The sequence below is a fragment of the Phalacrocorax aristotelis genome, chromosome 8, assembly GCF_949628215.1.
Source record: "Phalacrocorax aristotelis chromosome 8, bGulAri2.1, whole genome shotgun sequence".
NCBI classification, from domain to species: Eukaryota; Metazoa; Chordata; class Aves; order Suliformes; family Phalacrocoracidae; genus Phalacrocorax; species Phalacrocorax aristotelis.
This window is the reverse complement of record NC_134283.1, coordinates 43,874,818-43,885,048: the sequence shown is the minus strand read 5'-3', so window position 1 is coordinate 43,885,048 and position 10,231 is coordinate 43,874,818.

Genomic DNA, 10,231 nt, shown 5'->3' with positions numbered 1-10,231 from the left:
TGGCCGGGTGTGCACGGAATCCTAATGTGTGCTGCAGACTCTTGGCTGTAACAGATGTTGCTCTCTGCTTATAAAGTAAGTTTATTGCATTAGCTGCCTGTAAGCAGTTTACTCTCTAGAAGATTCATAAAGTAAATTTAAATTATCTAATTATTTGTTATCTAATTTAATAGAGAGATGATCTTGATCTTCAGATATTACACATATATTATTATATTACGAGCCAATATGGCAGAGGTCCCTGTCTGAGCTCTGAACAGCTACTGAACGTGAAGAGAAACCTCTACTTATACAGACACGTCTAGAGACAGGCTGCAACAGCCTTACCAGGGAGAACTCGCTGGACTATAACTTTTATTTATAGATATTTTTCTGTGGATGCCCGTCCCTCTGCCTGCCCACCTGTCACCTACCAGACCCTGCTGCTCCTGGCAGCTCGCTCTGCAGCCGCGAGCCCAGCTCCGCGGCGGCGTCTCTGATCCGCCCCTCTCACAAGGGTCACCTTCCGCCCGGTCCCTGCAGAGACCTCGTGGCACAGAGCGAACAGGAGCTCCAAGCAGACCACAGCGGTTTGCAGGCTTACCTGAAGGCCAAAACAGTGTTCATTTACTTATCCTTAATTAATTCTCATCTCCACACCTAACTGACCGTTCTGCTGCCGCCGAACCTGATAAAGTGCCACCTCCCCTCCTGCTCCCTGAGCTCACGGCTTTTTTGCTTACATCTTTGACCTCGGTCTCACAGGCTCTTGAGTTGGGGTGGAAGAGGCTGTGTCCAACATCTGGGAGTGCTCTGCAAACCGTGGCGTGGCCCGTTGCCTTCTGCTGCACGGTCAGCACGGGGTGAGAGGGGTCTTGCTTTGGAGCAGAGAGTCCCACGCACTTGGGGAGAAGAAGCGAGCCCTCCTTTTATTGTAATGCTGATATGTATGTTTTATCCTGTAATTTTCTGAGTCATTATAACAAATTGCTCATGCTGGTGTCACTCATTTCCCCACAGATCTCTTAACTCCCAAGTCAGCATGTAGCAAGCTGCAAATAGTATTTCAAAATGAAAAATCACAGGTGTTTTCTGGATCGCATCCAAAGACAGGAGCGCAGATTTCAGGCAGAAAACAAATCAGACCACATGGAAAGATCCCCCTGAACATCTCAGACAGACAACAGATGGTAGTTGTGACATTAAGCATCAACCTTCTCACCTGGGAGACTCGTGGCCATGAGCAGCAAAAGTGTACCTGTAAATTAAGTCTTCTGTAAAAAGCCTTTAATAAGGAAGGGCTGAACCAGCAGTAATGCCACATCACAGACTTGGGTGCTGTGGGAGAAATAGGGGAAAGAACATCCTTTGCTGCACGCCGTGTGCTGTCTGCTAAATGCAGTGAAAATCCACATCATCTCCAGAGAACCACTTGATTTTATATATATCTCTATATACACACACACAGACACAGAGAAATATATAAAAAAACACATTTTTTTCATCTTTGCACGTGTTCTTTGTGCCGTTTTCCAGTGCAGGGCGCACGTGTATGTGTAATAGAGGACAATCCTGGAAAGGATCTTTTGAGACCATGTTAGTGCAGCCCAGATTAGCTATTTACGGAGGAAATTGCTTGGTGATAATGTTAGTTTTTGTTGCAGTTTAGAGTTTTTTGGCTCTGTCTTCTGCAGGAAGCTCTGTATTAAGGCAGTAACATCACCTTCATGTGGTTAATATTTGTATTGTCTTTATTAGTTTATTCCATTCTGTCCCTGATTCGCTCAAGATATTGGGGAAGCCCTCTATCTTTTCCTTATCCCTCTCCCCACCTGACAACCACATTAGTATGTGTAATTTAAAAAGAAGATACCAAACCCTTAGCAGGATTCCGTATGTCTTTGCTTAAGCCCGCTGAATAAATATAATGTACATAGCCATCACCGACACCATCAATTTCTGACGATGGAGACGTGAATAACACAGTTACGAGAGCACCTTACTTTTGTGTTACCTGTAACTCTTAATTAAGAGTTATATTAATTCAATTAAAACCTGTAACTCCCTCAACACCGGAGTGCATAAATGTTACTCTGCGTTGGCCCTGTCAGAGCTTGCCCGGGGCTGACGTAAATACAAATTCATTTCTGAAATTGAAGATATGCACGTTTTGGGTAGATGCTTGTGGATTATCCAGCTTCTCCTTTCTGACGATATTCGAATGTACAAAATTGTAAATAGCGCTTATCATCACCACGGGGTAGCTACGCGCAAAAGCACACAAAATTCCAAAATTTATACAAAATGGCAGAGACGGTAGGTTTTCATTTATTAGAAAAAAATTTAAAATATTTGAATAAGGATTAGTTATGTCGAGGTGCAGGATTTCCCCGTTTCTTGTTCTTTTTCTCTGCAGTGACTACTCTTGAATTCCTGAGATACATGTGTTAGTTGTGAAACCGCTGTCACAAGGTGTCTCGGCTTCAGTACAGCAAGAAATACAGGTCCTACATCTGTAGGAGAATGCTTCGTGTTTGGCTTGGCAAAAACAGCTGTAGGGAAGCTATGGTGCTGGGTTTTAATGTACCATGTTGTTAACGATAACTACTTAATATTTTACTCGTATATTCCTTTGGGTTCATTTAAACAGCAGCTCTCCTAAGCACTGCAGAAAGACATAAAATGATAAATTAAGCTAGGTCAAAGAGGAGAAATTATTTTAAATGAATACAAACATCTAATTTGTCTGGACTTTTAATGAATTGAACCGCCAAAGTTGCGGGAGATGACAGCACCGTAAATCCTATTTATCTCTACTAAAATTTCCTTATTTTTTCCCACTCCTTCGTGCACTCATCCATCAAGTCAATGTAGTGAGACTTGCTCTACTAAAGTGGAAACAGAAGTCAAGGTTTCCAGTGCCGGGGTACCCATGAGGCCACCCTTGGGTAACAACGCCTGCCTGGTCCACACTGGGACTGTGCGGACCAAACCTGCCAGGGCGCGGGCGGGTGCGATGTAATCGGCACACGTGTCACTTCCAGTTGCCATAGGAATTGCTGGATTTATTTGTATTTATATATGGCTGTTTTTAACTAGAGATCTGCCCCTCAAAGGTTATGGCTACATAACCTTTGGGCTACATGTAACCCCAAGCTACGCCACGCAATCACAATCCAGCCTTTGCCTCTGGAGTAAAGGTACAAGAAGAATAATTTCTTGATGTTTTTGTCATCGCAGGATGTTTTTCACACAGTCCTAATAGGAAAAATTGATGAATATGACATATATGACTTCTGTGGTCTACTGCTATGGTAGAGGCTGCTGCCTTGCCCTGTCATTAAACAATTAAACCATGTGATGGCACAACCAAAAATGTAGTAAATAAAATGGGAGAAATTATTAAATAACTTAAAATTCTCCTGCTAAGACATTAAAAATATTATTAGTTTGTGACTATTTATTATGGGAAAGATGAGTTTAATGGATATTTAAGCATCATCTTCAGTGAACTGATGCTACTTGGCTTAAGGCTCAGCAGCACAGGCCATGAGCCGAGTCACCCTGGGCCAGCTCCGGAGGCACAGGGCACACTGACGCCGTCCCGGAGCAGGACGTTTGCTTCACATCTGAGCAGGGATTTACCCACCCGGCAGTACCTTACCTCTTCAAAGGGAATTAAGGACCGAAATCCCTGCGTGCTGGACTGAAGCCATTAGAGATCAGGTTATTAATACTGCTAACAGCCATCTTAAGGATTGCGGGTAGAAATGGTTCTTCTTTTTAGTTTCTTTTTGAAAATGGTTTTACCTTTGCCAATACCTGAAATATTGGCAAATCCAGTACTCCTATCGATTGCTCCGTATTCAGAAGACCGTTGCGCCTTCAATTTATTTTCTATGCCAGTACCCAGTCAGGGCTCTGATCCTTGTTGTTCTGGACACTGCACAGAGAAGGCAGAGCAGCTGGCTGCCAGAGAGGCAGAAGGTGGAAGGACGTCTCCGCCTCGCACACGGAGCAGTCGGCATGGCAGATGCAAACCCTGCTATGAGCGCCATGGCCGGTGCTTGTTTTCCACTTCAGTTTTTCATGTGCCTGTAGGAGGGATTAACATCTCCCAGGCAGCTCCCACGCACGTTTTGCAGCAGGGGTGGGTCCCTGTCCCTCCTCCCACCCCACCAAAGTCACTCCACGAGGCGGTATTACTCACATCACCCCACCATCCATCTCATTATGGGATCCGGTCCTGAAGCCAAGCAGCGACGGGCTGTCGCAGACGTTCCTCATGTCTAGTGGTGGTGGGGGGACACCTGCAGTGCTTTGGCACCTGTGGGAACTTCTCTGCTGCAAGGTTGAAACCTCCTGCATCTGCTGAGTTTCATCCTGCAAAGCTTTGGTATCTTCCACGAACTACCTGACGGTTTGACTGAATCTCACCTCAAGAGCAAAAGTAAGTAAATAAGAAAAAAAAATTAAAAGGTTTGTTGCTTTAGAAGCTTGCTGGGAACCATGAAGTATGTCCTGATTTGTTAAAGGATTATAGTAAAGTCGTATTAGATCTCTTACAGTTCTTGGCTTTCTTCTTTTGTTCAGCACAGCCCTAGTAATCAGCTGGTGTCCTGTCCCTCTGTCCCTGTCACCTGGGAACGTCCCCCCCCCCCGAGGTGAGCGGCGCTGAGGCTCCTGTGCACCCGCAGCCTCCAACACCAGACACAGCAGACAGCTCGCTACGGCCAGTCATAAAGTTTGTCTAATGACTATTTTCCTTCTGACAGGGGGAGAGGACAGCAAAGCCTTGAAGAGGCCATACTCACTTCATTGAAGGGCTGGAAACCGGCAGCCTGCACCCGGGGCTGGGTGACCCGGCACGTTTTTTGGCACTGAGTTTTCAGCCATCTCATGGCACGCTCCGGACCGTCCCAGCTTGCCCAAGGAGGCGTGAAAGGGAGCGTAAATCTTCCCAGCTATCACTTGCCCATCGATCGCGAGGCGCTTGGCAGCAGTCTGAACGGTTTAGTGAACAATGTCTGCTACACAACCGGGATCCATTAGCTGCCTCGCTCGTCTCTCCTGCAACACCGCAAATACATTATTTGCCCCTAGTGAGCATCTCCTTCCAGGCTTGCATTAACACCGTTGCCACCACAGCCCCTAATTTATTGGTCAGGGTGTGCTTTTCAACGCTATTTACAGCCCAGCTTAATAGCGTGTCTGCATTTTGTTTGCTGCAGATGATAATTCAGGGTTTTTTTTGGCTGCCTTAAAGAAACACTTTGAAACAACTGCCAGTGGGTTTGATTTTACTGCTGGAAGGATTTAAATAAACACAAATTTAACATATTCTGTATCATCTCTATCATGTTTTGTGAAGCTTCTATCAGCCTCCATCGTGCTTTGGTGATGTTTTGAAGGGATGTTTCACACAAACCTGATTACAGCTCATCAAGCCTGTGCTTTATCCAGAGTCCATTTTACGTGAGACCGTGGCCATCGGCCTCTGCGGCGGCAGAGCCGCTGCTCGTGTGCTCACTCATAAGGCGTCAGTAGAAGTTGCTCATCAGTGCAAGCCTGGTTCCAAAGTCTGGCTCGCAGCAGCCAGGAGCCTCTTGGCTTATCGGCGGGACAGAGGCCAGTTTTGCTTCGACGCGTGCTGCATTCTTACTTTCAATAGGATGCCAGGTAAGTGCATCTGCTAATTCTCCTTTTCTCCCCCCTGTAATGCGAACACGGACCAGCGCATTTTCCTGGTCTTGCCCGGGCGAGGCAGGCCCTGCAAAGCGGCTGGCCTCCCGCTGCTGCCATCCCATCCAGGGAAACCGCGAGGGACCAGCAAGAGCTGGGAGTCGGCCTGTAGTCGAAATCGCAGTAATGAAAAATAGCACCTTCTCTGCTGCCCTTATTCCGCCCACTCTTGCCAAAACCATCCTGCCCGACTGAAATGCCCCCTCGTGGGTCGGGAAAACTAGCGGCTGACCCGCTCGTGGCTGAAGCGTTGCGCCGCACGTGTGATGGCTATCACCGCACAGCTTTTTTCTCTGCTAACTTCCAAGTGTTGTCACAGACCGATGCGAAGGTGGTAGCTTTAGGGTGTTTATTAGAGCATCCCGAGTATCCCAGGCCCCTGAGCCCCCAGGCCTCTAACAGGGGAAAACAAATGAAGCTGCGGTCATTGACCGTAACACAAATTGACTGCTACTTGTGCTGATGTTTTCAGCATAATTCATTTCGCCTTGAACATGTTGACTATCTGCATAATTTCTCCTTGAATAGTTTTACTGCCATATGGGATCCTGCGGACCCGGAGCTGCCGGCTCCGCGCATAACCCCTGCGAGCGTTAGCGCGTCTCACTCGCCGAGCGATGCGCAGCAACCTCCGCGTCCCTGGGACGCCCACGGTTTCTGCTGAGGCGCGGGTGCAATGTTGTCCTGCCGATGCGGTGGCACGAGGGGTGGTTTGCCGACACACATCCTGGTACGAGCAGCGCTCGTGGATGGTGACGGCCCTGCAGAGGCAGCCCCTGAGCTCCGGGATGCACTCGGGGATGTCAGGGCTCTGCAGAGGCTGGGGAAGGGCATGAGTTTTTAGGGTACGAAGAGGATTTTAGCCTCCAAAACTGTCAAACTGGGTGTTTTCATCAGCACTGTTTTGAGCTTCTGAAGTAAAACAGCGTTCAAGAAAAATGACCAGCTTAGCCTTGCTTCAAAGGAAAACTTAAGAAATTCTTCAAAAAGCTCCTGTCCTTTACCATTTAGCCTTAATGCAAAGCATAACCTCTAGCAGTATATGCTGCAGTTAATATTGTTGACAAGTTAGGATGTCTTTCAGCGCAGGCTTCATGTCTTAATTAAATGGAATTTGTTTCAGCAAATAATGCTTGTCAAAAGTGGGTTTTCTGTGCCTTAGGACTAGTACAAAGATGCTATTAGACATTTCGATAATCAGCCATCTGTGTCTCAGCGTTACAAAAGCTCCATGTGAAGACAGCCTAATTTTTCCCAGGCCAAAATTACAATTATAAATTAAATACACAGACGTGGCAGGCTAATCTTAAATATAAAAACACAGAGCTGTAGCACACGGTGCATGAGAAACCCGGGAGCTCACCTATTCCAACCTTATCGCTTTTAGGACAAGGTCTGCCGCCAGATCAAGCCGCGGCGGGGCCGGGGCCGGTGTTGGCTGCTCATCGCATCGCCGAGGGCAAAGGCTCCCGGAGAAGTCTGTGGTAAGTGGCACAGCTAACCCAGGAAGGCTGATTGACGTCTCTGTCTCAGTCAGCGAGGGCCAAAGGTTGCCCTGGTTTACACCCTGCACAATCCCATAAGCTGCCGTAGGACTGCAGAGGGCTGGGGCTGAGTCTTGCAGTGTGACGACACGAGAAGAAGGTGCGCTGGGTTGCAGCCCTGCCTGCGCTGGGCTGGGGAACCTGCCCGCAGGAGGAAGGTCATCCCTGCCAGTGACAGGTGACGATCCCCTGCGTGCCTCGAGCCCTTCCTCCTCCTTCCCTTGCGTTGGTTGTCCAGTCTGGATCTGCAGGCTCCCAGCCGCAAATATGCCGTTATAAACTTGTGCATATAAACAACACGTGCCTACACATGGAAATTGCACTCAGCTGCTTTTTTTAGGGCCCTGCTCGTCGCTTCGACTGTATTTCAGCTGAATGAACACACCCACGGTTTAAAAATGCCATTGACTGCAGACTTATATCCAGGGCGAAAGGGAGCCAGTGTCCTGTCATCAATAATCCTACCACCCAAAGGATAAAACAGACACTGTCAGCATCAGCTTTTGTCAAGTTTTATTGTAAAATTTGAAGAAAAAGAGTTTTTACAGTATGTATAGAGAGCACTTTGTGTGATTCCCTTTTGCCCCTCCCCTTCTATCCCAGGTTACCGCAAACAGACTGCGAGCGGTGCTGTGTAACACATCAAAGCAAATACAAATGCATTTCAGATGTTGCACGCTAATACTGCCTTGGTGCAAATCTCAACTAAAGTTGATGTATTAAAAATAGTTTAATATATTTTATAAATTGGGGGGGGGGGGGGGAATCACATGTACTACTGTTACAAGAAGAGACTTTTTCAGGCAAAGCTGATTTTTTTACTTTTCCAGTGCACGGTCTCCAGTGGATGTGTTCGGTGCTGAAACATATTAGTCTGTCTTGAGACAAATGAACCTGACTTTTAGCAAGTCTTAAAGGGCAGAGATATGCTGTTGACACGCTGTAGCTCTGTACATACAGGACGGTGCCCCACTGACGCCAGTGTCTGAATTAGCCCATCTATGGAGAGGCTCTTCTGTCAAGGGGACAAGGAAAAAACCAGCCCAAGGCCACCTACTAAGGTTCCCGAGGCTTTTTGAGCAGGTCTTGTGGGGTTGTTTTGCTTCACCTGCTGACTAAGCTTTGGTCTGCGGGCTGAGTGCAGGATCCTGGTTTTGGTGAGAGCTGGGCACACACAGAGATTGATGAAGTCAGTGGTGGGGGAACAAGCGGCTGCAAACGCAGGTCAGAGACAAGGGGAGACAGAAAAAAGGTGAAAAACCCCTCAGTTTGGGAAAACAGCCCCCGATCAATGAGCAGCAGGCCACTTCACACATTTAACTTAAGGCTTTGCTGTATTATTTTGCTGGCGCTGCGCTACATCTGCTCTTGGGCTGCCCTGCCAGGCTCCCCGAGCTGCCCCACACAGAGCGGTGGGCGGGAGGAAGGCTTCCCGGCACCTTCACCTCGGCGGCAGCGGCTCGGTGCCGTGGTGGGGAGGGAGGTTCCCGGTGCTATTCCTAGACCTGTGCTTCACGGCACACTCAGACACATTGAAGTCCAGGATGAATAAGGAACCCACACAGGCAAATCACAGCCCTGTGTGTCCAAAATAGCACGCTGTAGCAACAGCAGCAGATATTTGTCTATTAAAATGCAAATGAATATTAAAATGTTGCTCTCTGCTCTTCATGATTTTGGTATTGATGGAAGTGGTTGAATTTTGTTTTTTTCAGCCATCGCTTTCACATTTAACCAGGAATTTTCGTTAGTTTTCAGCATCCTCAATGAAGTTTGGGGAAAGAAATGAAAAAAGCTCGTGGCATGCAGTCCCCTCACCTTTTATTTGGAGAAAAACCGTAATTTGTTGGGTTGTTATTTTTACCCTTATATTTGCCCATGAAGAAGGACGTTTGGGCCACCCCGCGCTTGGGAAAGCTTTGTGCCTTCAGAAGCGAGAACCTCATGGAGTTAGTCCCCTTTAGGGATGCTATTGATTTTCCCACGCGCGCGCAGAGCTGCCAGCAGTCTGTTTTAAACCACACAAATATAAAGTGTTCAGCGAAGTGATGCCATCAGGGCCCTGTTTCAGCGGCCTCACCGGGGCGGCCGCTGGTGCCCGGCTCGGTGCTCCGGCACGTGGGGCTGAACGAAGCCTGCATGTTTAACACAGCAACCGCTGCTTTCCATCCTAAACCTAGAGAAATTTCCCAAACCTTTCTATTTATGTCAATTCTCTTATTCCCCCCTTTCCCATATAGTATTCTGCTATACATTAAGTATCTGATGGAGTCGGTTTTTAGCTTAATGCGGGACACGTTAGCTAACTCGGCAGTGGGCTCTGGCACGCTTTCCGGTCTCACTGAACTACACAAGTGTGTATTTCTTTGGGGGTGTAGCAATGCAGGGCACTACTCTGCTACTATGCTTTCTGCTCCAGCATTTTTTCTGCCCTATTGGCTTTAGAAATCATCAGTACCCACCGTGATTCGTGCTGATGTGGTCCACATGTGGAGGGAGAAAGGGCAATGCCACACCAGGATGTCGTCTACAAGCATGCCCCCTTCCGCCATTAAAAAATAAAGGCTATTGAAGGTATGAAAATTAAAAAGAAAAAAAATCACATAAAGAGTTTTCAGGCTTGAGAAAATGCCTTGCCTTGAGAGAAGAAAAATCTGCTTAAGAAATCATAAAGAAGCTGATGTAGCTACCAGAGTGAAATAATTTTACAGAGAGAAAACACTGAGTCGTTTTGGCTATGGGATAAAGATGGCATCCTGCGTGCCAACGGCTGGATGCCAAAGCCAGTCAGCTTCAGAGCTGGAGTTGTGTTTAATACAGCGCCGACTTCGTGCTGAGCAAGCTCGGGGAGTGGAAACCTGCCGGGAGAGCGGGGCTCGCTGGCGCTCGCTGGCTGTGTCGGTGTGGGGTATCTTCCTGGAGGAGTGCAGCTGCGCCCGACGCAGCAGGGCGTTTTATTTGCACGA